The sequence below is a fragment of the Manis javanica genome, chromosome 15 (assembly GCF_040802235.1).
Source record: "Manis javanica isolate MJ-LG chromosome 15, MJ_LKY, whole genome shotgun sequence".
Classification (NCBI taxonomy): Eukaryota; Metazoa; Chordata; class Mammalia; order Pholidota; family Manidae; genus Manis; species Manis javanica.
The window spans coordinates 3,483,388-3,510,801 of record NC_133170.1 but is presented as its reverse complement, the minus strand read 5'-3'; the positions used below and the strand labels follow the sequence as shown (position 1 = coordinate 3,510,801).

General features: G+C 39.8%; 1 long non-coding RNA gene and 1 pseudogene across 2 annotated transcripts in view; one reads left to right on the top strand and one right to left on the bottom strand.

Moving 5' to 3' along the window:
* The window catches only part of LOC108384349 (uncharacterized), a 322,167-nt gene that overhangs the window by 25,611 nt on the left and 269,142 nt on the right, over positions 1 to 27,414 (bottom strand). For both annotated transcript variants that reach the window (XR_001849999.3, XR_012125517.1), the window contains exon 3: positions 24,482 to 24,516. This is a non-coding gene — a long non-coding RNA (uncharacterized lncRNA). The remainder of the gene's footprint in view (positions 1 to 24,481; positions 24,517 to 27,414) is intronic.
* On the top strand, positions 41 to 9,154 carry LOC108388319 (ATP synthase F(0) complex subunit B1, mitochondrial pseudogene; annotated as a pseudogene).

Genomic DNA, 27,414 nt, shown 5'->3' with positions numbered 1-27,414 from the left:
AGCCTCGGGGGGCCTCTGGGGAACTCCCCGCAGGGCCGAGATGCCGCAGACAGACAGCCTCTCTGGGGGGAAGGACGCCTTTCCCCACCCAGCGCGCAGGAGCCGCGGCGACCTTGCATTGCAGCAGGTCAGCGCTTTGACGCCGCAGCTTGCTGGGGAGTGTCTCTGTGGGAACGCAGAGTAAAAACTACCATCACGTGTATACCTGGAAAGCAAATAAGGAGCATATGAGACATGATGGAGGCATTAATTCCATTCTTCATTGTTTTCTGGAACAGGGCATCCACTCATAAATACACACGTATGTGCAGTTACTGTCAAACATTTATATATGTATGATCAAGGGTATATACATATAGGAGTGTATATATACACCATACAAAGTGTATATATTCCCTTTGCCAGTCCTCATGGAAACAGAGCTGAGGTTGTTTCCTATTCAGGCCTGTTTTTTCCTTTTTCTGTGTATTTCACCTACTGTCATGTATTGCTGACTTACTTGAAAAACAAATATATAAAGGGAATGTGCTCTCCAAGCAACTGGTCAATAGTCTTCAGAGGCTCTGAAGGCGGCCGCTTCCCGCCGGAACTCCCGACGCTGGGACCCCTCCAGCCAGCTCATGCTCTAGACTCCAGCTAATTAAGTTTTCTGCTTGCTGCCGCCGAAAGCTTCAGTCAGCAATAATTAAAACTGAGCCAGTGACAGCAGTGGCATTTGTCAGAATCATCCAGTGGCTCAAATACCAGTTCTGACAGGAATGTCAGAGTGATAGCACTCCCATCTCCTCAGTGCATGCAAGGGGAATGCAGGCAGGACTTCTATTACAAATGCGTGGCTGATAACCTTTTGAATCCCAGATCGCCAGACACCTCACAGGAAATTTCACTATCCTGGAAGAGAGCTCAGCTCAGAGATGCTGCCTTCCCATGCAGGAGAGCTCAGTCCGACTCCACGGTCTTTACTTACATTAGGTCTTTCGGGGAATTTCAAATAAGCAGACCATAACAGTCATGTGGAAAGGAATATTCTGGTTGTAGAGGCGTCAATCTCTTACATGATCATTTTCTCAGAGTTAAAACTGTTATCAATCAAATTTCCAGACACAGTGTAAAATTTAAGCTTTGCCTCTTGTTTCAGTGATAAAAGATCACCAAGAACTAGTGAAGGCACCATCCTGAAAGGGGAGAAGTCACAGCCCCCCCATCACCCCCCACTCAGCACTAACAGTCACTGATTTTCTGATCTACTACCCAGCACAGTTCCTGGTGGGACTCAGTGTATGTCTGGTGAGTTAAAGAGAGAATGAAAGAATCCGTGAATACATATCTCACATGTTCCCAAGAATACAAGTTCTAAATCACAAAATGAAAGTAGTTATAGGGAGAAGATGACGCTGTGATTATCTTGATAAGTGAGAAAGACGAAAGACAGAAGGATGAGGCCTGTCCTCCTCCTTCTCCATGAGTGCCTGGGACTGAAGATCAGGTAAAGATTGTCTGGACGTGCATTCATCTCTAGGCCAGAATAAAAATCGCTATGTCTACAAGTCAAACAATAGCAAATACGAAATGGTTAAGTTGAAACCCTCGAGCTATTGCATCTTAAAGATTTATATTATACACAGTGAATGTCATGACTGTATATTTTTGTCTACCTTGTGATATGTTTCTTAGTTATATCCCAAGAAAAAGTGTGTTCTATGAAAGGATTTTTTTCAATGCCCACCTCCGGTGTGTGCATGTAAATCTATAGAGGTGGGAAACAGATTAGCTCAATGGCGCAGAGTTACAATACAGATTAAAGGGTCAAATAGATACCAATATGCCTAGCACGTGGAAGATTCTCGATAAATACTTGTTAACTGATGAGAAAGAAAAAATAAATACAGAAAAGAGGAATTTGTTGAGAACAGAGCTCAGCAAGCCCTTCATGAGTAGAAGATGAGAGCCCAGGTCATAGAAAGTGGCAGGTGTGGTGACTGGACCACTCTCCGTGGGATAAAACAGGAAGTGTGCAACGGAGAGAGAGGCTCCGTAAAAGAGGGAGACAATGGCCAGCGTGGCGTGGTAGGGAGTGCGGACGCCTGACAGGAGGTGCCAGTGAGGGAACTCTTAGTGATCAAGGGCCTGAGAGACTCTGAGGACAAGCCTCTCAAAAGGGTTTAAGTTTTTGCCTTTCTATGCCTTAAACTCTTCAGTCAACCAACACAAGGTCTACCATATACACTGACTAGGAGAGATTAAAACAGGGGCCAAACCTGGTTTTACAGGCAACAGAGAGAACACTTGGAAGGTGAAATGTGAATAAAATCGAGAGTTCAGTGGAATCAAAAGCTCAAACCCAGAATGTAAACCCCTGTGAGGAAATATGAGGGCAGGGATTGAATTTCTTAAAAACATAGGAGAGTATTGAGTCGATTTTGTAACAAGGGCTAATAATCTCAACTAATACCTGGGTTAGCACTTAGTTTAATTAATTAATTGAGTCAACTTTCAGTTATCTATTTTTCATATTCTTTTAGGATATCTGATATATTTTTATAATTCCTTGTATATATATATATATAAGTTCATACAATTAAATGCACAAATCTTAGTGTGTACAATTCAGTGAATTTTGGCATGTGTATACATTCATGTAACCATCAGCCAAAGATATCAAACATTATCACTTTTTTCCCATTCACTTATTTCACTCATCCCACCTCTTTCCCATAGCAACCACCAGTCTATTCTCTGTTTATGAATCTATTTCTGTTTTGTTTGCTCATTTGTTCTGTTTTTTAGATTTCACATATAAATGAAATCATATGGTATTTGTCTTTCTCTGTCTGACTTGTTTCACTGAGCATAATACCCTCTAGGTCCATCTGTGTTGTTGCAAATGGCAGGATCTCATTCTTTTTATGGCTGAGTAGTATTCCACTGTATATTTATACCACAATTTCTTATTCATTCATCTATTGATGGACAGTTACTTTGCTTCCATATTTTAGCTATAACACTACAATAAACATAGGAGTGCATATATCTTTTTGGATTAGGGATTTTGTCTTCTTCTGGTCAATTCCCAGAAGTGAAATTACTGGGTCATTTGGCATCTCTATATTTAGTTTTTTGAGAAACCTCTGTATTGCTTTCCATAGTGGCTATACCAATTTATTTCCCACCAGCAGTGTATGAGGGTTTCCATTTCTCCACATCCTTCCCAGCACTTATTATTTCTTGTCTTGTTGGCATTAGCCACTCTGATTAGTGTGAGGTGATATCTCATTTTGAATTGCATTTCCCTGAGAATTAAGTAATGCTGAGCATCTTTTCATGCCCACATTTTAATCAGATTTTTTTATGTTGAATTGTATGTGTTCTTAATATATTTTGGATATTAGCCCCTTATCAGATTTATCACTTGCAAATATATTCTCCCATCAGTAGGTTGCCTTTTTGCTTTGTTGAGGGTTTTCTTTGCTGTGCAGAAGTTTCTCAGTTTGATCTGGTCCCCTAGTCCCACTTTATTTTTTATTTTTTGGCTTTGTTTCCCTTGCCTGGGGAGACAGAGCCAGAAAAATTTACTGACACTGATGTTCAAAAGCTTATTGCCTATGTTATCTTCTATGAGTTTTATGGCTTCAGCTCTTATATTTAGGTCTACAATTCTTTTTGAATTTATTTTTGTGTATGGTATAAGACAATGATCCAGTTTCACTCTTTTGCATGTAGCTGTCCAGTTTTCCCAACACCATTTATTGAAGAAACCATCTTGCCAACATTTATATTTTTGTCTCCTTTTTCTCATATATCAGCTGAGCATATAAGTGTGGGTTTATTTCTAGACTCTCTATTCTGTTCCATTGATCTATGTATCTATTTTTAGATATCCAATCTCTTTAAAAAATATAAACAAAAACAGACCAAAAAAAAGTCTGTAACAGTTGGGGGAAAGGGATCTCAATTCCTCTGTCAAGGCAAGATGCTAAGATGACAAAAATAATACCTGATTCTTCTCAGCAGGATTTCTATGAAAGCCTTAAGTATGCTAAACTCAAAAAGAGGGATTATACGTAGCAGTGTTACCTAAACATATTTGAGCATGAGCTCCTGTTTCCACAGAACCTATTAAGAAGACTCATCAGTATTCTCTGAAAACTAGCCTGTTCATTGGATCCATCCACGAAGGAGATCAGCACCTTTGGGCGTATGGGTGCTTTTGAGAACACCTCGGAAGCTTTAAGCTCTCCCTCCAAAAGGCACCCCATTCATACACAAAGAAATATACACATGACTTTGAAACAGGAGCAGGGATTAGGAGATCCTGAAATTCAGGGGATTTTAGAGATTCAGAAGATATTCATTAAAAGAGTATTTCACAATTTATTTATCCATTCTTCTGTGAACACTTGGGCTGTTTCCAGTTTCTGTTGGTTAAAAATAATGTTGCTATACCTCAAGGGAGGAACAACCTAATACAGGCACAGTCGCAGGGGGGCCATCAGGTGAGAATTTGGGGATCAACAGAGGTGAGGCTCAGAACCTCACCCCCCCTGCTTTGAGAGAAATCTTCTGCATCCGTGGATGTCTTGCTGCCCTTGTCTAGCCTGGATTAATACTTAGTCCATAGGCACACACCTGATCATCTGATCATCTACATTTGCCTTCTTACAGCACTAAACTATGTTTTCTACCTTTATCTTGCATCTACCTACCACTTCAGCATTTTATTAAAAATAAAAATAATAATAATAATAGGAGAAATGTGGGATCAACATATAAATCAAGTACAAAAATCAAACGAATATTCATATTTGACCTGATTGTTTATAGGTCATATTGCATGATCAAAACCGAAAGTTTCTGTGATGACTGCCCTTGTACTGTTCACCATGTAAGAATTTATTCACTATGTAAGAATTCGTTCACCATGTAAGAACTTGTTCGTTATGCTTCAGAAGATTGGAGACTGACGAGAATTAGGCTTGAGATGGATTAATGATTGTACATTGAGAGTTGACCCCCCTATACTGAATTTTATTGTTGTTAACAACCATTTGATCAATAAATATGAGAGATGCCCTCTCAAAAAAAAAAAAAAAAGTTCCAGCAAAGCACATTTAAAAAAAAAAAAAAAAAAAAAACAGCCTCTATTGTATTTTTGTTTTGACAAAATAATTCTAACATTTATACAGAAGAATAAAAATAAAACTGCAAGAATAATTAAAAAAAAAAAATAATAATGTTGCTATGAACATACTTGAACACATCTTTAGTAAATATCAGTATGTAAATATCAATGTACATATTTCTGTTGAAAAATGAAGTGTAGAATTACTGCATTATAGAGTGTGCATATGTTTAACTTCGGTAGATACTGCCAAATAGGTTTTCAAAGTTGTTGGACCAGTTTACGCTTCCACCATCAGCGATGTTTTATGTGCTCTCCACACCAGTATCTTTGGCAACACTGGATATCCCGCTTGCTCATTCCAGTTATTTTTTATTGCAACCATTCTGGTGAGTATATAGAAATGTATCATCATGGATTTAATTTTTATCTCCTCAACAAATAACGACATTGAACACATTTCATATGTTTATCAGCCAGAAGAGTGTTCTCTTTAATGAAGGGGCTGTTCGTTAGCTTTGCCTATCTTTCTCTGGGGTTTTGCATCGTTTTCTTATTAATTTGTAGACGTTTCCTTCTATACTATGAATGTAAACCTTTTGTTGATATACATACTGCAAATATTTTCTAGTTATGGCATATTGCTCTACCGTTTTGTTCTTTAAAAGTGCAAATCTGATCGATGAGCTCAAGTGCCTGGGGCTGAAAACACTTCAATGTCTCCCAGTGCACTTTTAAAATCCCCTTGGCTGCAGTGTAGGGAAGAGGTCAGAAGGGTTCAAGTGAGCTCGGGGAGATAAACGACAGCCATTGAATGGTGTCAGCCTGAAAGTCACATGCACAAGGGCCAACAGTCAAACTGAAGAACCGCAGGGCTCAGGGTCCCGGCTAGAGGAAGCCATCCGGCGTGGAAAGGAATCAGTTCTTGTCTCCTGTGCTCAGGGGAGTCAGTGGGCTAGTGCAAAGCCATTTGGAAAATCCTACCCCACCTGCAGCATTTCAAGTAGGAAAACCAATTCACTGCCCCAGTTTGCTGATGACCTTAGTTTCAGCATTTCAAGTCCCACACCTGGGGAACCTCCTCCGTCCAGGCACTCTAATTCCAGGGACGCATCTGTCCGTCAACCTGGGCACGCCTACCCTTTGCTCTGTTTAGCGTTTCATCAGAATGTACAGGCAGCAAGAGCAACCAAATGTCTTTTGATAAATATAAGTTATATTTATACGTGATCTAATTTATCAGTTTTTTTCTTTCTGATTCATGTTTCACCAGTTGTGTTGAAATCAGTTCATGCCTTATGGTCATGGCGATGTTATCTTCCAGAATAATATTTTTTTTTACCTTTCACATTTCAATCTGTAATCTACCTGGTGTTATTTGTCTATATAGTAAGAAGTAGGGATCAAGGGTTTTTTTCTTCCAAAAGATATCTGACTCATCATTATTTATTGAAGAGAAAATATTTTTCTCACTCTGAAGTACCAATTTTTTACATGTGGGTCAGCTCTGGACTCTATTCTGTTCCATGGTCTATTGTCCAGCCTCGTACCAAGACTACAGCATCCTGGTTATGTAGCTTTGCACATATAAATATTTTTGTATTTAGTAGATCTAGTCCTGGAAGTTGGCTTTCATTCTTCAGGGTACTCTTGCCTTAAATTGCTTGTCTGCATTTTCATAAAAAATGTGACATTCAGCTTTTCAATCTCCACCAAAAGAAAAAAGCAGCCAGGATTTCATTGGGGTTCACCACAACTATCACTTTGGAATGACTTGACCTCTTCATAATATCTAACTTTTCAAAACATGATATATATAGTTTGTTTTCAAAAGCTTTAATTGGATTTATCCTAGATATTTCATACTTTCCATGTCTTTATATGTCATTCTTTAATTTCATATTTTGGAAGGAATTTTGCTTATAATGGCAAAACTAATTTATTTTTGTGTATTAATTTTACGTCTAGTGAACTTGCTAAACTTATGTAATAACTATAATGGTTTTACTGTAGTTTCACTTGGATTTGCTGTGTATGTAATTGTGATACTTGAAAATAATGCCAGTTTTATATCATGCTTTTCATCTTACACCTTTTATTCTTTTTGCAGCAAATAAAACCTCTAGTTAGATTTTTTGTTTGATACAGTCTATTATATCCAAATTATTTTTGATTTTTAATAGAACTATTTAGCCCTCAATTAGTTGAGGTATATTGACAAAGCATTCTTTCATTATTATATTTTAATATATTCTCACTTTGACTTTATTTTTTAACAGCTCAACTGAGGCATATTTGACCAAAAATAAGAGGAAGAGGTCCAGTTTACAATGATCTGGTAAGTTCTGACCTACACGTGCCTGGGAAACCACACCACAAGCACGCGAGTGTCCCTGTCCATAAGGCCCCGCGCTTCTGACACCCCTTTGTGTATGTTCTGCTGTCCCTAATTGCCCTCCAGCCCAAACAATCACTGATATACTCTGTCACATTTGCTTCCATTTTCTGGAGTTTTCTATACAGGGAATCAAGCGGGTATTCTTTTTGTCTGGCCTCTTTCATCAGCATAATTACTTTAAGATCATCCATTTTGTTATGTGTTTTACTGGCTCATTCATTTGAATCGCTGAGTAAATCCATCCATTTACCTTTTGATGGACACTTGGACTGTTTCCAGTGTGAGATGAATACAACTAAAAGTGTTCTGAAAATTTGGGCATAAATATTTATATGAGCAAATGCTTTCATTATTCTTAGGTAAATAGCTAGGGATAGAAGATGCCTATGGTAAGTGTATATCAACTTTCTGGAAGCCGTCAAACTTCCCCCAAGTGACTCAGCCATTTCACAGTCCCGCCGGCAGTGTGTGAGAGCCTCCCCCCCCCATCTCCTTGCCCACACGTGGATTCACTTCGGCCACTCTAACAGGTGTGCAGTGAGAGATCATTGTTGTTTTAATGGGCACTCTCCTAATGATCAGCGCTCTCAAGCTGCTTTTCATGTCCTTATTTGCAATTCATGTATCTTCTTTGGTGAAGAATCTATTCAAGTATTTCGTCTTTATTGGGCTGTTTCATCACGCACTTGGAGGCCTTCTCCTCGCTGCACCGTAGGCTGGAAGGCCTCTCAGGGCGTCAGGCTGGGTGAGCTAGAGCACGCGCTTCCTTAGCTTCTCATCTCTCAGGGGTCACCCATTGCCTCAACATCCAGGGGCTATAAAACTTATTCATTTTGTCCAGTCTTTTTGTTGTTGTTATTTCAGGCAGGACAGCAAATCTGGTCCCTTTTACATCACACTGACTAAAAGCGGGAGTCCATATCTGTTTTGCCCTATTTTAATGCTATTTTTGCTGAACACAAACATTGTCAGCATTTGGAGTGGCCACCTTGCTCCTGTCCTGGCAGATTCACCTGTCGGGGTCACTGCGATGCCGAGACTGTACCTTGGACCTTGCTGGCCGTGCTCTCGGGAGGTACTCTCTGCCCCCACCACATTGGCCCCTTCTCTGAAGAACACAGCCCTGCCATTCCAGGGGTACTGCAGGTAGCAAGGATCTCTCACACAGGATCAAGTCTCACCCCTGCGCCACCTCTTCCTGCATATAGAGGAAAAGTCTGCATGGGGTGATCTCTGAGGAATTCTTCCAGTTTCTTTTATGCTAAAACTGGTGTAATGGGATGCTAGGTGCTCGGAACTGGGCTTATCTTATATTTTCTATCTGAAGAAATGCATGTGATTACTCCAGGGACCATCTCTGCCACATCAACAACAGGATCGCTTATCTATGTAATTAAGAAATATGGGGCTTCTCCTGGAGAATTTGCTGATAAACTGAATGAGCAAAAAAATGCCCAAGTAGAAGAGGTGAAACAGGCATCTATTAAACACACCAGGATGCAGTTGATATGGAGAAGTCACAGCAAGCGCTCGCTCACTCAGAAGTGCCATTATCTTTTTGATGTCCAGAGGAATAATACGGCTATGGCATCGGAGATCACTTACTGGGACAGCTGCATAGAGTATACAAGGAGTAAAGAATCGCCTGGATACATATCTTTGTGCAAAATATGATTCTGTGACCATGATAAACTGCACGTGGTATGGAGCATATCGGCCCAGCAGGAAAAGGAGACACTGTCATGTGCATTGCAGACATAAAGCTGCTCACAAAGGCTTGAGCAGAGCCCATTCTGTAGACACTTCTATCCCAGTTGAGATGCTGGAAACAGCCAGAAACTAAATGGAAACCAGTTTATGGGACAAGATCTTTCTGTATCGTTGCCTACTGGAATTACAATTCACTTCTCTTAAAAACAAACAGTTTGAGTTCCATATAATGAGAGAATTAAAACAATCCAAGGTCCGGTGAGAGATTTCTCATCCCGCTCGCTCTGCATTTTGAGTCACTGTATCATCACTTTTGAATAAGCAGTTTGCTCTTAATAAAATTTAGAGCCTGAAGATCACCAAGTTAGTTCAAATCTGTAACTGATTCTACCATCTTGCAATAAGATGATGGCTGAAACGACAACAAAAATGGGCAGCATTTTGAAGGTAATGTTCATTGTGTTCTGCCTGCATCATTTCTGCTGATGTGTCATCTCAGCCTTACTGTGGCCCCTCAAGAGGTATATAACATTTTCCACTGGCTTCTTTTAACATTTATTTTCTGAGTCTTTGGTATTCAGCAGTATTGTTAAGGTGTCTCTATTCTCTTTATATTTATTATGCTTTAGGATCCCAACATCTCTTGAACCTGTTGCTGGATGTGTTTCTTTCATTTGAGTAATTTTATGACGTTAACACTTTACATATTTTTCTCTCATTCTCTCTCTCTCCCCCTTCTCTCCCTCTCTCTCTTTCTTCTATAATCCTAATGACATGTCTTAGACTTTTCTTGGTATCCCATGTGCCTCTAAAGGTCTTTTCTGAACTTTCCAATCTATTGTCTCTCTGCTTCAGTCAAGGTATTTCCCTTTGACCTGTATTTCCCTTGAACAGTTATCTCTCTAGCTGAATCCAATCTGAAGTTAAACATATCCACTGATCTCTTAATTTTGGATATTTGCTTGTTCTACATTTTCCATTTGAGTCTGGAGAGGGTCGTTTCTGCCCTTTTCTGAAATTATTCATCTTGTTATAACTTCTAGAACTTATATTAATCACACTCACTTTAAGTCTAATTACTCCAATATCTGTATTGTATATGTACCTGTATCTATTGTTTTTTTTCTCTTGATTTCTAGCCTTTTTATACCATTTTCACTTTTTTTTTTTCCTGGTCATACTTTTTTTTGTGTTTAAAACTGCAAAAGAACTTGAGGCTCTGGATGATGTAGGATCTTCCAGAAAGAACTTATTTTGGCTTGAAGAAAGTTTGGGGGAAGATCGCCTTAATATAATCATGGATTAAGCTGATTCAAAACTGAATCCTTTACTCCTTATTCCCATTCTCTGTACTTTCACCAGGAATTTAAATGAGTTCCTTTCACTAATTCCATGGAATCTCAAAATCTAAGAGGTGGGTTGAGATTCTGGGCAGTTATAAAGAATGACAAGTGCCCACTAAGCATATTACCTAACAAGTGTAAGTCTAAAGAAGTATATATTCTCCCAAGTCTTAAATACATGTCTCATTAAATGTATAAAAATCTAAATTGATCTGTTCAGAAATAACTCACCAGTGATGTCTTGAGGTCTGACGCATTCAGGTGTGACTACAGATTTTATGCAAAAGAGATCTCAGAAGAGCTCCTTGTCAGACCTGTTTTCCTAACTGTGAACCTCAGATACATTGCAAATTGAGAAAATGTCCATTTTTTTCTAGAGCAAAAATACAGATTATCAATGGGATCTAGAGGATCTACTAATTGGGGGGGATATCGACACCTTTTTGGAGCCAATGAAAGCTATGCATGCTCCCCACAAAAGGTGAAGTATACCATCCACACTGACGTTCAGCATCGTGCGTTGAGAGCTTAGAGTCCGCGGAAGCTCATGAGTGGATGCAGTATTAAGAATTCCTGCTCTAGAACAAAGAACACTGGTTCTGTATCTTCAAGAATGAACAAAAAGATCCAACACTGGAGTTTCACGAAATGCTTTCTTATTCAACACTTTTCAATTATGTGCATTACAGAACTCATAGTCCATATTTTTGCCTTTTTTTTTTTTAACCAGGAAATTGACAATGGAGTCACTGATCAGAGAATTGGAAACTCATTTAACCTTTAGGTTTAAAAATATAATAATATACAGTAATAACAAACAATTCTGCAAATGCTTGCACTGAGTGAGGGATGCCTATCTTCCAGCAAATACATTTCAGAGAAGAATGGGGGGCCAGGAGCAAACCCCCTGAACCCCAGGAGCAAACTCTGTGTGCTGCTCATAGACAATCCTTGGTAGGCCCACACAATACTCTCAAGCATTTAAGTTGGTTGTACACACTTAGCACTTGGGAAATTTCATGTAAAAATGCTTTTTCTGTCTCTAGAAGTCGAAGACACAGATGCAGCTGGCCCGTACATCTATACAGCAACAATCAATGGGGCGGAGCGCTGCCCCCAGCTGTGGGTTCCACTGAATCCTGGGAAGAAGCTATTTCCCAGTGACACTCACCTAGAGTAAGTGGTCTTGGAGCGGGTGACCATCTTGGTCGGCCCTTGAGTAAATGAATGTTCACCAGCGTCACAGAACATTCTCAGCTGGACCACCTGCCTTCCCCACCGCCTTCCAGCCTCTAAACTACTCCAGCTCCTTGACGGGAGACTCCAAACTCATCCATCCTATTCTCTCTGAATCCATCTCCACCCAATCGTTTCCAGAACACTTCCAGCTGGCCACCCGCTGTACCCCGCCGAGGAGCAAAGCTCCTAAAAGAATGAAGACGGGACTGTTCCTGAAACGGCACCCTCAGAGCCACCACACTCCACGGTGGCCCCATTTCTCTGCACCACTTTTTTCGTTGTTTTGTGTTTTTAATTTTGACTTTCATTAAAAAGGTCAGTACACATCACCAGGGCACTTGGTGCTGAAAGCTGTGCTTGAAAGGGCTCTGTTTCTTAGTGAAAATGTCTTAGAGATGATGGTTAGTATTAGTAGCAGAGCTGGGTCAAAATTAACATATTACAATGGCTTATGTCAGCCTGGGCTGCAAACTTCCCAAGAGAAAGGGAAGGCGGAAAGGTCACCCTCATCAGCTCGCACCGCGGAGGACGGCAGGATCCTGAAAGATGCTTTCTTCTCTTCCTAAACAAAGCCTCTGATGTCCTCTTCTCCAGCCGCCACTGAGTCCTGCCCCTAAAAGGCCTTGGCACACACACCACCCGCCCAGAGCCCACAGCGAGTTTCTCTCCCATCCGTTTCTGTGAACCTGAGCTCCTGGATTCAGTTCCTGGCTTGACTACCTTTGGGTCACGTTGTTGAACCTTTTGTTTGTGCTGATACTTATTCAAATCATTAACAAGCCTCTAGCCCAGGCTTAACAACAACTGCAGCTGAGAACAGTTCCCACTTGCACTGCGGCCGGTGTGAGCTCTGCACGGAGGCCGGATCATGGAGCCGAGACACTTCCTCAGCACCCACCCCGTCATGCCAGTACTGCAGGAAGCACTTGCCTGTTTCTGCCCCCCGAGGGGCAGTCTGCTGTCCGGGCCACCGACCCCAGCCCACGGCCCACCGGCAGGACTGCAGGGTGCAGGGGGCACAGGCTGCTGCCAGCAGGTGCTCAGGAGTATCATGCACGGGACGAGAAAGAGGCTGAGCCTGACCTCGCCACTCGGCACCATGTCAGAATGACAGGCCCCCTGCTGGTCCTCGTCCGCCCTGTTGGCTGTATTGACCCTGTGCTGGCAGAGAGGGGAGGCCTCAGCGTCAGCACGGATGCTCTCACTAACCCTGGACGGTGAGAGTTCAGGGGCTCTGAGGGCCAAGCCGTGTCCCCAGAGACCCAAAGAGCACAGGGTCAGGTCTGGATCACTGGCCAGGGGCTGGCCTTTCCCTGTCCCCACCGGACAGCGCCTGCAGCTGAAAGACAGCAGACCAGAAGGGGCAGCACCAGCTTCACGCCACCAGATCCGACACTTCTTCGGCTACCCACAGAGGCAGTTGACTTCGCCGAAGGCTATCTTTTTCAATAAGGTCCCATCCCTTTTACACTCTGTCCCAAACCAGCAGCTCATGTTACATCCTGTGTCTCTTAGTCACATCTCTCTCATCTCTCTCTGTTCTCTTTCTCCCCCTTTATAAAGCATGCTGTCTTTCAATTAACATAGTGATGACCTATTGTCACCCGTTACCATGCTAATCCTGAGCTGGTGTGAAATTACTTTATAATAAACACTATGGAGTTCTGACTTCCAATTAATTTTTCACATGCTGCGCTAAATCAGATTAACTCTACCCCCCCCCCCCACTACCACTTTTGACCACAGACGTAATTCTTTCCTTATAATGAAATGGAGGATTAATTTCTATGAAGCATATCTGGACACATTTGCAAATAAATGTACAGATAGGCTTTGAGCCATATTTGCATTGTGCACAGCGTCGGTTCTAATGCAGGCTCTCTGAGATGATTACTTTTCAGTGTTCACTGGAGTGGGGAACGGTATTTCCAGTTGTTTCTTTGTTAAATTCTAACTAAATGCCTCCACAAAGAATAAGCACAGAAATGCTCCCGCACGCCACCGTGCTGAGAGTGGCGGCTGCTCCCGTAAACCGTACAATACTGCCCTAGAAGCAGCTGAAGGGAAATGTAAACACTGTACTGGAACCAATAATCATTCACTCCCAAACTGATTGGCGCTCTCCGGGCGCGCCGATTCACATGCATCCTGAATGAACGTGGGGATGGTAGCATTTGAAATGACCATTAAATTGAAAGAATTTGATGACGATTTCAGACCAATGATAGCTCATGCCTTTTTAAAACTAGCACAGCCCCTGCAACTGAATTATATTTTTGGTAAAATAATTACTTTCATCTTTGGGACTCATTATTCGAGTGCAGTGATGGAAGCTACTTGTAAGCACACACTAAATGAACAAATCTGTGTTAAAAAAAAAAATCCTACTACCCAAAGGTTGGGCTGTATTTTTTCTTCCTTCAGTCTCCTGTGTATTTTGTTCAGCTTCTCTTATTATTACAAAATATTGATAGAAAAATTTTCCCAACACGTATTTTCTTTTTGACACAAAATGAGAGAGACTGCCAGAGGAACTAACGGCACAGCACATGTAAAAGACAAATGCGTACCTATCAAATCCTTTAAGCCAATCTTTTATTAACAACACAAAATATAAAATCTTGTTCAGTGTTGCAGTGATGAAAATACTACTGTGTTATTTTAAGACGGGCTAAGCAAATCATGCTCGGCAAACACCGGAAATGGATTCATTCATTCAACAGGCATTTATTTGATGGCTGCTATGTGCTAACTGCTACTTGAAGTACAATAAACAATTGTACTGATACAACAATGACCAAGATAAACTCCTCTACCCTCATGGAGAGTCAAATCGAAGAGGGTGCAGACCTAGAATTATAGAACCATCACCCTCATCCCGATCATTTTTGGAGCTCTTCCTCTACATTCATCACTGAGCCAAATGCTTTCCTATTGTATGTTTCAGTCCTCATGTTGAATGCTTTCCCTCTAGGCTATGATTATACACATTTTACAGATGAATAACTAAGGCTTCGAAGTTAAATAATCTGTCCTAACCCCACAGAAATAAAGTGGTGGAGCTAGAATTCAAAATCAAGGTTTGGGGACTGCAAATGCCTCTGACATTCATTGCCTCAAAAACATGTGTCATCATCTTGCGTTTTCCAGATTTTTTTACACTGTGATAGGCAAAAATAGGAGCAGAACGCACAATGCCTCACCCAAGGAGATTTCCAGTCTATTGGGAAAAAAATTACACATTTATGAAACTATTCTTAAAATGTCTTTGAGGCAGGTAACTTTATAGCCCCTGCACGTGAAGCGTGCTTATTGAGAAGGGGAGGGACAGGATTATTTGCTGACATTTATCTCTGTTTGAATAGCATATTCAAATTCTATGACTTTACTCATTGTAGAGTGTATTGTTCATTTAACAGAAGCTTTTAAAGAAAAATTGAAATAATAGGACATTAAATGTGGCCATTATATGCTATCCAATATCTCCTCATTTCAGTTCCACACAATTGTGTAAAGCGCAGTTCTTAGAGCTGAGGACAAGGACGTACGGCAGCCTAAGAAAAATCTGTCACTGTGAAACTGCCTGGACCTCCCACATTTTGAAAGAGGATCTTCTGGATCATTCTGGTAACCTTTTTCATGGTGTTAGTAAATGTTATTTATATTTTCCTAGATATTTCATCCAAGCTATCAAATTTATTATTATAAATGTCATCCAAATATGTCTTTAGAATTCATTTACTCTTGACACCTGCAGGTACTTCTAATTTCTAATTTTTTTCCTGTTTTTGTTTTATTTTCACTTGATCAGATTCACTATTGTCTTATCTCCCTTGTTGTTTTTTATCTTCATGGTTCTTCAAAGAACCATGTTATTCAAACAGCTGATTCTTACATTTGTTTTTCAGTGTTGCTCTTTTTGTTCATTCATTTCTGCTTTTATTAATTATTCTACCTGCTCTACAGAGGTGTATTTTTCTTCTTTTTATAATTTCCTGAGTTGAAAGGCAATTTTCAGTTTTTCCTCCTTCCTGTAAATTATCTTCCCTGGCTCCACCTGATGATTATTATGCTGGTAATTCTGTATTTCAAGCAGTTCTGAGTTCCTCCTTTGTCTAAGAATTTTTAAGAATGAGCTCCTTTTAGCAGGTTTCCAAATGATTCAGGTTTTTCTGTTTATGCTTGAGTATTCACTCATCTCCGATGTTAATAGAGTGCAGTCAGCATGTTTAATATTGGGTCAAGTAGGTACTTGAAATAAAATGCATTTGCTCTCTGTGTAGTACAAAGTTTGATGAGTGTCAATTTAAACAAGTCAAATGCATGAAATAGCAGTTATAAAAGTCATGAAAAAAGATCATTGGCTTAGTTTGGAGGGATGGACAAGGCTGGGTGCAGAAAAGTCGGGTAGTGTGTTTCCAAGAGTTTTATAATGTAGATATGCAAGTTTTTATAGAAGACGTACTCACATTACTGTCAACAAGAACAGTCCATGAAGAATCAGACAAGAAGGAGATGAGGGGAGGGTATCACAGGCTGAAGGGACAACGTGACTCAGACGCCTCAGGCAGGAGTGTGTGTGTGTTAACATGTTATGAGCATGCATGTATGTGTGTATATACATGTTACTTATATGCACACATGCATACAAATATATTGATTTGTGCCCCCAAGTCATGTGATTCACCCAACAGCCCACTAGACTCAGCTTCTCCCTTAGTAGCAGCTGGCATGACGCTGGTAGATGTCAGGTGTTCACTAAATATTTGCTGAATGAAAGAATGAGTGAGTGGACACTGCAGCGTAAGGATGAGAAACCTGAGGCTCCCGGTGTGTGGCCTTCCCAAATTAAGGAATTAGTGAAACGAATTTCTGATGGTGTTTTCTCTATTTCCTTTTTATTCACAGTCATCTGTGGACCAGCAGCCGTGTCAGCTGGGAGCTGACCACGGCCTCAGAATCCCAGGCCCACCGCAGACGTCCTGGTGCGGCATCTGTACCGTAGGCAGACCCCAGGTGACCTGTACGCAGGTGCGAGCAGGAGAGCCACGGCACCAGCACTGCGTCCCAGGAGGAGAAGGTGAGTTCAAGAATTCCAGGGGTTTGTGCTGGAGGAATGCAGAGTCAAGGTGGGGGTGGGGCTAGGAAGCACTTGGAGGCAGGCCACGGGTTCCAAGCTAGCAAGTTTATCTTACAAACCAGGGTTTCCTGAGTGGAGTGTCTTGACCCCGGGGGTGCACTATGCAGTCAGTCCACTAGGATGTGGGAAAAAATTTTCAGAACTCATGAACATTTAGTTATCAGCTAAAAACATGAATGGGATTTGACTTTACTAATATTTAATGTTCAGATAGTCCCCTGCATCTCAGCTGGTTGGCTTGTCTGGTTACAATTCAGATACTCAGGAAAGAAAACCACAATTCGAGCAACTGCATTCAAACACTGGGTGTCGACATGTAGGCAGGCTTTACTGAAGAAAACGTTTGTTTTATGTCACTGTATTGAAAGAAACTTTACAAAGTGGACAAGTAGTTGTGATTCCTGAACAAGAACGTGTGCAGGTGTACACTGAGTGCACACATATGCACACAAACACACATAGGACAAAGGATTGAAAGTGCAACACAGTGAATAAGAAAACAGCAGAGCCAACCCTTTGCTCAGTATCTGCTAATAACTCTTAACCGCCTTACGGGGGAAGCAATAACCGTCTTACCAAATCTAACAAGAAGGCACGTGACAAAACTGGATGTCTAGAAATACTTCCATGGACTGTTCTTGTTGATGATAATAATGTATGATGTCTTCTATAAAAATTTGCATATCTGCATATTTAAAACTTTTGGAAACATACTTCTTACATTAAAAAAAATTCCAAATTGAATTACATTGAATTTAAATCAACTTAGTGCCCAGCTTTAGGCACCCACCACTTTCCTGCTAGGGGGCCCTCTACCCACACACCTTGTTTCTTGTCTATGGAGCCCTCCTCTTATTTTCTCAATGTCTTTGGTTTAGCTGGCAAAACAACTGACTGACACAAGGGAAGATGAACATTTATTAGCTGGCTTAATAATGTCGGCTTCACTGTTGGTTGCAACTGAGTAACTCCCCTTGAACAATGTGGGAGTTAAAGGCACTGACCACCTGCACTGTCAAAAATCCAGGGATAACTTTTGGCCTCTGAAAACCTTAGCTACTGCTGACTGACTACTGTTGACCAGAAGCCTTATCAATAACATAAACAGTCAGTTAACACATACTTATGTTATATGTATTTTGTACTGTATTCTTACAATGAAGCAAACTGGCAAAAATAACATGTTTTTTCAAATTATCACAAATCTCCAAAAAATTTTCCAATATATTTATTGAAAAAAATCTACATAAGTAGACTCACACAGTTCAAGAGTCAACTATATTATAATTTAGTAAGTACAGCCCACCTTAAACTTCTTCAGTTTAGATGCACATATCCTCGTGAGGTGTCCCCTTCAGCTATGACATAATACCAAGTGCTTAAACTGAATTTAGAAATGATCACAACATAATTTCAAAATAATGAAATATATTCAACCACATTTTCTCACTAAATATATTATAAGGGCTAAGAAGGTTTATGTCACTAATACATTTATTTTAAATTAACATGTTTAAATATTTGCTTTCTCAAAATTTACTTTTACCTTTGTGTATATTTTACAATATCTGGTTTTTTAAGTTACAAGGTGTCACCTTATTTCATCAAGCATAAGTTGCCAGTTATTAAAACAGGATGCATAATTATACGTTCCACTAAGAAAGATAAGAATGCTATAATTATAGTTGTAAGATGCCATTGATTGTAAGAACCTTCCAGATTTTAGAATGGGGAGGGGGAGAACCTAGAGTCCTTATGATTAATTTTGGCAGCTAAGAACAACAACACAAAACAGCAGTGGTCTTAACAATAAAGCAGTCGCTCTCTCACAGGAAGTCTGGAGGTGTGCAGTCCAGGCACTTAGTGCCCAGCTCAGGCGCCCGCCGCTTTCCTGCTCGGGGGCCCTCTGCCCACGCACCTTGTTTCTGGTCTATGGAGCCCTCCTCTTATTTTCTCAGGATTAAATTAACTTCTTCTCAACCATCAAGTATCAGTTTAAAACCATTCTTCGCAGATTCTCTTCCGACTCACAGTCCAAGTTAGGTCCTCTTCGCTGTTACCTCCTGTCTCCTTTTCCTCCCGGCACTCATCACGATTTGTCACTGTAATTATGCCTGTGTACTGATTAATGTCCATGACGTTCGCCCCTCCAGGACACAAGGATGGTACGTGCTCATCAGTTCCACCCCCGCCCCCCCACCCACCCCGTGTACTCACTGTCCCCCCCGATGAACCCACCCCCCACAATGAACAGTTGCTGGCGTTACGTAACGAACAGTTATTGAGCCCTTACTCTGTGCCAGACTTTACATCCTTGTTTAATGCTCAAACTCTACTAGGTAGTTACTTTTATGAGCCTTATTTTACAGATGAAAAAATAGAGGAAAAGAGGGGAAGTTACAGCCCCAGGTCGGTTCTTTCATCAAATGTTCTTTGCACGTTTATTTAACACATACTGTTTCAGGCTCTTAGCCTGTATCAGTGAACAAAACAGACAAAAATCCCTGCCCTCAGGAATCCTCCCATCTTTCAGACAGTAAATGCAAAGCCTGGATGTGGACACAGCAGGGGCCCTGGGGCTCAGGGCATCATCCCTCCTCCATGCCCCTGCCCCCATGCCTTCCGAATGAATGTTTTGGACAGACTGTCACAGACATTTCATTTTGAAAAACCACACCTTCCTCGGGTTATTCATTCACTCCCCTTTCAGTCTGTTGTTCCTAAATTTCTCCTGATTTCTCAAAGAAAAATGGAATATAAAACTCACTGTAATCTCCCAAAGAAATTCATTCCTCTTTAGGTCCCCAGTACCTTGCATTTGCTAAGCACACTGTGCCACCAAAATATACATTTATTGAATGAGTGAATGAATGAATTAATTAATTAATGAATGAGTGACTGAATGAGTGAGTGACTGGGGAGCAGTAAATTGTTCTCTCTGTGTGCTTCCCCACCTGGATGGTAGTGTGAATGCTTATTTCTTGGTTCAATTTTTTTACACAAGAGACTCAGTACATAGCTCACTAAGACTGTCTCTTATCAGATACATGAATATTTAGAGAAATAATCAGTGCAGTTTTCACCCCTGCAGGGAGAACAAGAGCATTAAGGGAAATCTCAGGAGGGGACAGGCATTAATGTGCAGCTGTATGTGACAACAGGCACCGGGAGTGGGAGGACGGGGAAGACCAGGAAGGAGAGAGTGAAAAAGAGGGAGGGATACAGAGAATAGAAGCACTGAGAGCATGACAGGCGGACACTACCTGGGGACCTTTTTCTAAAAGAGAAGACTGTTTATAGAACATACTCCTCACCTGCTTTTCCTTGATCCTCTTTCATTAATAGACATAATCATTTACATTTAATTTCTTGTTAGCTCAATGTTTAATTTCTATGCCTAATGAAGTATTACCACTTGAATAAATAAAATCTAATCTTTATTAACAAGGATTCAAAAAGCACAAACCATTCACTTGCTTGATACACTATCTATGTTTTTTCTTAGTATGAAGAAGAAAAACGTTACCTGAAAGAAGCTTCAGACCTTTTCCATATGCTCAGGATACTCAATATTTCCGATTATCACTGTATCTAAAAAATGTTCTGGCAAATTTGTCAGATAGTTTGAAAGGTAATGGAAGAGGGAGGGAGAGGAAATGGGAGAGGAAAATGTTCTTAAATGCAGATTATGGAACAAATACAAAGTAATTATTGAATCAACTGTTTCGCTCTTACCTCCTGGTATCTCCTCCACGGTATTAACTGTAAGTGGGCTAACCTGGTATCAAATCCTAGAAAAATGGAATAGCTTTGTGCACTAACAAAGTACAATCCCTCTTGCTGTTGATTTTACTCCCTGATTGTGAACACTGATTGGTAGATAGCATGCACGTCCTAACAACATATTAGTTACAAGTAAGGTTCTCGAATACTGTTTGTATTTGCACACTTCCAAAGCAGAGTTTTAGAACACTATTCTAGTGAATAGTGTTCGCATTTGGGTCATACCTACTTCTGTCCTTAAATGCTAGGAAGAATTGTAGTAACAAATTCCAGTCTGGATGGCACATCTCAAAAACAAAAGCGTGAAATTCATTTCTTTTATGCTGCGTGTCAGTACTCATTCATAAGGGACCAGTGAGGAGCCAGAGAGAGGGCTTGAGGTAGGGCTGTCTTGCACCGTGACAGTCTCAGTTACTTAGGAACCGACAGAACCTGCAAAGGTGGCCCCTCTCCAGACCCTTTCCTGAACACGGAACACTTACCAAACAAACAACAGCCAGGGTAATGCTGGCTTTTCCATGTTTGCATACTTTCTAAGATGCCACAACAGACTCTAGCTTTGATAAAATGGCAACTGAATGCATGTAACAATCCTCCTCAAAAGGAGGTCAAGTCCTTTCCCTGAACAAGGGTCCCTCAAATAATAGAAAGAAAGCTGCAGCCCTCCATATTTCAGAATATAAAGCTTGTAACCTTCAGAGAGATTTTATTCCCACTGTGTTCACATTCATTGTAATGACTGGCAAACAGCACTGACTCATTTTAGATGATGACTCCATAACTATTCATAACTATTTCTACTTAATGAGTCTATTCCACCAGGTATATGATGAACTCTAAACAAATACTGTCATTGAATCACACATGTCAATGAATTTGAGTACTAAACTGATTCTACCTAGTGAAGGTGATGATAAACTAGGAGGAAAGAGAGCGGTATCTAATTAACGAAAATGCCCTTTGTGTTCTCTAATCGTTGAAACATTAACTTGAAAATGGCTTTCCCTGCAATAATTTACAGACAAGCACTCTTTAATGGGAAAACAATTCAAATTTATGTGCAATTGAACTACAATTATTTGATTAGCTTTATTAAATTCTTGTTGATTCTACAGCCTGGATGAAGTGGATCATTTTTTACAAGAAGTTTCATATGTTGCAGTTTTAAATTTTTCAGCCCCAGGATTCAATTGATGCTGAAAATGTCCTTAGGAACCTTTTTTTGCACCTAGTGGACAGAACCAAGGGCCCACAATCCATTCACTTGTCTCCTTCCACAGGATAAAATTATGGTCATATTCAAGAAGCACATGAATGAATTCAGGAGCAGAATTCACATATTTCCTTTGTTGTTTTGCTTATAATTGAAACTATGGGAAACATAATGAAACTGAAGGAAACTATTCAAATTAAATAAAGTCCATATCAGTATGCTTAGATTTAACCACCTAGTAATGACAACGCAAATATTCTCTGCTCCATGTTCACATAGCATGAAAGGCTTACATCAAAAAGAGAGAAAGGAAAGTCTCAAATCAATAATCTAAACCTACACATTAAAAAGAAAACTAGAAAAATGATAGAAAATTAAGCCCAATGCCAACTGGAGAAAGGAAGTAATAAAGTTAAGAAGGGGGAAAAGAAACTGTAAACATAGAACAACAAGAGAAATAAATGAAATAAAAAATGTGGTTCTTGAGAAAGAGCAAGAAAATGTATTACTCTCTACCTGGAGTGGCCGAGAAAAAGAAAAAGAATGCATGAATTACCAATATTAGAAATTAAAGAGGCTATATCTACAAGTCACAATATAAAAGACTATTATATTATAAATCACTCTTTGCCTGTAAGTTCAACAACTTCAAGTGGATGAGCCCCTTGAGAGACACAAACTCATCAAGAGGAAATAGATAACCTGAATAGTCTTAAATCTATCAAAGCAATTGGTTTTGTAGTGAAAAGTCTTCCAACAAAAAAAATCCATGCTCAGATGATTTTACTGGGAAATGTTATCAAATATTTAAAGAATAATTAATATGATTTTTACACAATTTTTTCCAAAAAATATAAGAGAAGGCAATAGTTACCAATTAATCTTATGAGGCTAGTATTACCTTGATATAAAAACCAGACAAAAACATTACAAGGAAAGAACATTACTGATCAGTATTCCTCAAGAAAACAGGCAAAATCAAAAAGAATCAAATACCTATAGACAAACCTAAGTAAGGAAGTAAAAGACCTATACTCTGAAAACTATAAGACACTCATGAGAGAAAGTAAAGAAGACATCAATAAGTAGAAATCCACCCCATGCTTATGGACAGGAAGAATTAATAATGCCAAAACAACTATCCTGCCAAAAGCAATTTACATACTCAATGTAATCCCTACCAAAATACCAACATTTTTCAATGACTAGAACAAATAGTTTTAAAATTCATATGGAACCATAAAAAAGACCCCAAATAGCCAAAGCAATCCTGACACAGAAGAACAAAGCTGGGCATATTACACTCCCTAACTTCAAGCTATACTACAAAGCTACATTAATCAAAACAGTATGGTACTGACACAAGAACAGACCCATAGATCAATGTAACAGGATAGAGAGTCCAGATATAAACCCATGCATATATGATCAATTAATATACTATAATGGAGCCATGAAATAAATAAAAGGAGATCTATATACTGTATTTATGGATTGGAAGGTTCAATACAGTTGTCATCTCTCTCATAATTATCCTGTAAATTCAATGCTATTCCTTTCAAACTCCCAATGTAACTTTTTATTATTGACAAACTAATCTAAATATTTTTATCAAAATGCAAAGAATCTTAGAATAGGCAGAACTGTTTTGAAAGTTGGAGGTCTTACACTACCTGATGCCAAGACTTACTCTAAAGCTACAGTAATTAAGATACCATGGTATTGAAGAAAGGATATACATATAGATAAATGGAACAGAATAGAGACTAGAAATAGATCCATACAAATACAGTCAATTGATTTTTGACAAATGTGCAAAGGCAACTACAATATGACCTTTTACACAAGTGATAGCATGACAATGGGAGAGAAAATACAAAAAGGAAAACTCAACTTACACTTCACGCTTCATACAAAAATTAATTTCAAATGGATCATAGACCTAAATATGAAATGTAACATTAGGCTTTTAAAAGAAAGTATAGGGGGAAATCTTTATTATCATGGGTTAGGCAAAGAGTTCCAAGATATGACTCAAAAATCATGATGCACAAAAGAAAAAAATTGATAAACTGGTCATCATTAAAATTTACACCTTTGAGTCTGAGAAAGACACTGTTGTGTCTTTTAATTAAAAGACAAGCCATTTACTGGAAGAAAACTTTTGTGATTCAAGTATCTGATAGGAGGTTTATTAGTGCAATATATAAGGAACTCTCAAAACTCAACAGTAAGAAAACAACCCCATTAAAAAAAGGAAATGATTTGAATGGACACTTCGGCAAAGAAGATATAAGGATGATGATAATTAAGCACATGAGAAGATGTTCAATATAAGTCATCACTAGAGAAATAAAAAAACCATAATAGGTACTACTACACATCTATTTGAATGACTAACAAAACAAAACAGACAATTCCAAATGCTAACAAGGATGGAAAGCAATTGAACTCACATACATTGCTGGAGGAAATGCAAAATGGTGTTGCCACTATGCAATCTGATGGTTTCTGGTAAAGTTAAACACTCACTTACCATATGATCCAGAAATTCCACTCCTGGATATTTACCTAAGAGAAAAGAAAACTATGGTCACACAAAAGCCTGTATGCAAATGTTTATAACAGCCTTATTTACAATAATTTAAAACTAGATACAACCCTCACACCCACCAACCCGTGAATGGATAAACAAACAATTCAGCAATTGTAAGGAAGGAACTGATTACACAACAGCATGGATGAATCTCAAATGCCTCACGATGATGGGAAAGGACAAATTCAATAGGCTACAAGGTGCAACTATATGTACAAAGAACCAATCAGCCATTGCCAGAGGTTAGGACTGGGGAGAGGTGCTGGCTGCACAGAGGCAGGACAAGGGAATTTGGAGGTATGAGATTGTGTTAGTAGTTACATGACTCTACAATCGTTAAAATGCATAAAACCATTTACCAGAAAGAGTACTGTACTGTGAAGAAAAATCATCCTTAGAGATCTACACTAACTGAATTTCACCACCTTATATTCTCATTTGCCTTATTTTGCCACTAAATAAAAACTCCAAGATGCTTTCAGGAAGGATGAGGGAATGTGCTGGCTTGCCTTGGCCACAAATACACGTCTGAGAGCCAGCAGAGGCGCCCACAGCCCTGTGACATTTTATGTTGAAAAACTGTTAATGATGTCATCAGGCCTGGTGTCCTTCAGGGGAGAAAATGAGACCTGGAGGCAAAGCTTCTAGAAGCTGCAAAAGCCATTTGTTATCAGAAAGTGAAGCGAGCACCAAGGGAAGCCTGCCAAGCTCAAAGACTCAGTGGCCTTAATGAAGGGATGGTACTGCCCGTGAAAATCAGGCTTGCCTACCAGCTGGAGTAGCTCATCTTCACAATGAGCTTTGCTGGCTGAGAACCACAGGGTCCTGAGAAATTAAGCAGACCCACAAATTACCTGCATAACATTCTGGCTAGATGTTAGAAAGTTGAATTAATTGCCTGAAAATAAATGAATGGGGTAAGGCCAAGAATTGCCTCATTGGTATTCAGCAGCACTGCTGTCTTAGGAAGAGAGGAGAGGATGCAGGGGAGGAGGGTGGAACATGGGGAGTGGGCAGGGGGGGAATCATCATTTTACAAATGCATGCGGGCATCTTACCTTTCAGATTACAGAAGTTCCTAGTCTAGCCCAGTTCACAATACCTAGGTGCACTCCACCCATGCTTTCTGATGGAATGAACACTCTAGGGAGCCCAGCAATTAATACATGTGCAAAATACCAATCGATTAAGCACATGGACACTTCCCCTTTATTTCCCAAATGAGACTGAGCAGAATTCAGGTGTTTTTCTTTGGCAAGAAAGGGGGAAATGGAGAGAAAGAGGGCCCAACAGGTGCACTGAAACACTGTCATCAGTGGCTTTATTCCAGCAAACACTACAGCTAAAGCCTGAATGCTCCAGGCATAATTACATTTTTTTCTTAGAGCACGTTTAGCTTCTTTAATTAATAATTCTGTTCAGTCTTAAAAATCACAGTTACAAAGCTATGTCTTGGAATGCTCATATGCACAGTGCATTTCTCCAAAACTTACTGTTAATGCATCTAGAGGGTGAAGCTCCTGGGAAAAAAGCCATGCAAAGACCATAACTTGAAGGGGATGCTGAGGCCACCTTGGTGGGCCAGACACTGAGACTGGCAAGCAGCTCCCTGAAAGAGTCCATTCATAAATAACCTACCAACTATTTCTTCCTGAAAATCTGTAGAACCTTCTGTTTGATCTTTGTGTTACAATCACTTCCAAAAGACAGTTTTTTTCAGGATCACTGACTTTCCAGGGCCCTTCTGCAATGACTTTGTCTCAATCTTCAAGATATACCCTGAAGCCCACAGTCTAAAGGTAAAACTGCTACAGCTCGTCTTCATTCATTTGTGGGCTGCTTCCTAAAGTTGTCAGGAGTGGTACCTCTTTTCATGATGTGTGTACCTTGAGCACTTTCCAGCTAAAATGCTTTCTTCATATGTGATAAGCATATGCCCCATCCAGGAGACATTCACCTGGCATTCCTTTTTGCATTTCAAGAAAGATTTCAACGAATTGTCCTCACCACAGCTATTAGACCACAGGCACTTTAAGACTGTTTAAAAAAAATTTTTTTTAATTCCCATTATTTTTGTTTCCCCTGAGTTCCTTTATCTTTCAAATAGCAAACTGGTTTGTAGTTCGCTCACTCTTCTTTTCCACCCCTAGAAAACAGCTATATGCTGCAGTAATCTTAAAAGGCAAAAATATTCTCTCTGACCTGTAATTTATCTTGGGTGAGGATGTCTGCTTGAGTTTTCTTAACATAAAGGAACATAAAAGTGAATATTTCTTTTTATCATGGTTAGTAAAAATATTTTTAACCTCACTTCAAAAAACAAAGGAGATTTTGAAGTGAGAAGTCAGCCATCACCAAGTGCACATTGAAAATGTTTGGGACACTAGCCTTCACGCTCTGGGGCAGGTAATTACACAGAAGAACTCGACATCTAACTTACATTATAGATATTTTCTTCTTTGCTTATTTCAAAGAAGTTGATTAAAGATTCCTAAGTTGTCACATATTTTTTTTCCAAGTAGCAATGCCTACTGCATCTATGCATATTTTAGTTGTCTCAGGTTCCAACTAAAAATTCTCATTTTAGGAAGGATTAATCAGCCCCAGGAGGCAAGCTGATGCTTTCATGTTTGCCCTTGATTTTTGGTATGATTCTGGCCTCACTGAATTACCTTAACAGCTCAAGTGCTTTGGCTGTAAATATAAGAAAATTTATCCCAAATCAGTTTAAAAAAGTAAGAGCATTTATAGAAGTGATTGACAAAGAGTCCAGAATTAGACTTGTAATTAGGCTTGGTCTGAGTAGAGCTGCAGCTTACTTTCTCAGTTTTCTTTGTCCCTGTCCCCCTCTGAGTGTCAGCTTCAACCTCAGA